Below are 2746 nucleotides of genomic sequence, written 5' to 3' on the forward strand. Positions count from 1 at the left end.
TTCTTTCTTTCTTTCTTTCTTTCTTTCTTTCTTTCTCTTTCCTTCCATCTTTCTTTCTCTTTCTTTCCTTCCATCTTTCTTTCTCTTTCTTTCATTCCATCTTTCTTTCTCTTTCTTTCCTTCCATCTTTCTTTTTCTTTCATTCGTTTCCATCTTTCTTTCTCTTTCTTTCCTTCCATCTTTCTTTCCTTCCATATCTCTTTCTTTCTTTCCTTCCATCTTTCTTTCCTTTCATATCTCTTTCTTTCTTTCTTTTTCTTTCTTTCTTTCTTTCTTTCTTTCTTTCTTTCTTTCTTTCTTTCTTTCTTTCTTTCTTTCTTTCTTTCTTTCTTTCTTTCTTTCTTTCTTTCTTTCTTTCTTTCTTTCTTTCTTTCTTTCTTTCTTTCTCCACCCATCCCCCTTTATTTCTCTCTTTTTGACAGCCTACCAGAATAGGTAGGATCTGTGCAGTGCTGTGCAGCTCTGTTTGAGGAAAATATATCTTTATTATGCCCACTTACCTACCCCCTGTACTGTCCACTCCCCCTATACTGTACCCTCTTAATACAGTTCATAATACAGTGGGGCCTCATGTCTAGGTTTTGCCTAAGGCCTCACAAAGTCTAGAGCCGCCTCTGCCCGCTACTGTCTGTAATTGTGGATAACTGAGATGACTAATATCACAGAGTTATATACTATTATGTATATGCACTTCCTGTCTTTGGGAGGCTGGGCTGGAAACCCCAGAGGAAGGAAGTGAAGAGAGAGGTTTTGCTATCACTGATATGTCCTGCTATGGAGCAGCTATTACTGATCCAGACCAGAAGCAGGGACTATTGAGCAAGCATTTCTATGTTTATTAGTTTACTATTGTTGCTCATTGCTTCTGAGTGTATATATATATATATATATATATATATATATATATATATATATATATAGGCTGGTGACAGTATATCTATTCCCTTTTTGTTATCTCACATGCACTATACCAGATAACTGAGTCTGATACGGTGTGCATGTGTAGTGGTCACCTTGTTGTATGTTAGTAGGTGAACCTGTCTATTGCAATAGACATGGGTATATGTGCACAATTCCACCAGGACTCTTGTTGGGCCCTTTGCTCATAATACCTGTTTGTACACTGGATTTATAAACTATTTTTTATATTTAATTATATAAAGTTTGTATTACTGTATTTCCATACTGGTGTTCATCTATATAGTTATGGTTAATGCTATATGCTGGCTGCAGTATTTCCTCTACCTCCAATTACTTTGATTCTAGAAAGTCCCTAGTTTTTTCTTCTTTTGTTCAATTAAATGCAGAAGGACAGTGAATCAGGGATAGGCGGAGTTCCGTAGTCCAGCAGGATAGAACCTAGGCATGGCTGACAATACTGCTTGGGATTTCAATCAGAGGCAGTGTTGTCAGCCAGCAACTTCAGAGCTGACTGCTGGTTTGACAGGTATTTTAAACAGACACATGTGCATGAATTGAAAAGATGTACTGCATTTGTTTTTTTTTGTTTTTTTGTTTTTTGTTTTTTTACCCAACATACACTTTAAAACAAACTTATGCTTTGCTCATTTAGGGCAAAGCAAATGATGACTCCTAATGCCCCCCTCCTCAGCAGGAAAGATTGCTCTTTCCTTAGCTCACCCACCTTTCCATTCAATTTCTGAATAAAATACTTTGAGGGGAATTTATCAAAACTGAAATAGCTATAATCTGGAACTGCTGTGCATGGTAACCAATCAACTTCAATCTTTAATTTTCCAAGCTTAGAGTGTTACTAAACCCAGGACCCTGCATTCACGATATCTGGTCTCCCACAGTACACAGAACATGGAAATGCAATTATTTTTAGTAAATATAAACCACTAAATAACTTTTCTCATCTGCAGTATATAGCAGTCTTGTGACTTCTATCAGAGCCTGGTTAAAGCTTGTAGGAGGAGTTTTCATGCTGCACTGGCTGTCCTATCAGGATGCAGGACCCCTGACCCTCGGTCTGGATAGTTCTGATTGGCCCTGTGTGGATCACATGCACTCTCACAAGAAAAAAAAAATACTCTCTGGCAATACACACCAAACTGAGCATGTGCAGCCTGACTCCAGTAACTCTGTCTTATCTGGACATGTTTTGGAGACAGTGCAAGAAGGGGAGGATCTGTGCATATAGGATCAAACAGCCTTTTTACACAATGCAGAGGATTAACCCTTTAGGTTCCACAGAGAGTATAACAAGCATGCTTTACTGCATATCCAGACTGATTTCACTGTTGTGGGTTTAGTAACACTTTAACTAAACAAGCTGAACATAGAAGCTGATTGGCTGCCATGCACAGCTGCTCCAGATTCTGTCTGCATCAGTGTTAATTCCCCTCCATGGTACTTCTGGTTAAGGTATCCAAATGGAGTGTGCCTTTGCATAAATGAGTGGAGCCAACAACCTATGTTGTCACTTCACTAAAATAATTTTTCCTGCTTATCAAGAGCAAATTATCATGCATTCCCTTCCTGATGTCAGGAATTGAATCACCTACTGCTGGCACTGTGGTTCTCAGACCTGTAGATTGTAGTTTCGGTGCCCACCAGCGGGTGTCTCCCAGCAGTTCCTGGCAATTAGTCATCACCTGATGCTGGCTTCTGGGAGGGTATTTAGTCCCTCCTCTGCTACTCCATCTTACCTCATTGTTCAGTCTGTGTGCCCCTTGCTCTGTGCTCCTCGTGACCTGTTACTCTGTTCCTGATCCTTCTCCTA

This window comes from Aquarana catesbeiana, linkage group LG07 (genome assembly GCF_042186555.1).
Source record: "Aquarana catesbeiana isolate 2022-GZ linkage group LG07, ASM4218655v1, whole genome shotgun sequence".
Classification (NCBI taxonomy): domain Eukaryota; kingdom Metazoa; phylum Chordata; class Amphibia; order Anura; family Ranidae; genus Aquarana; species Aquarana catesbeiana.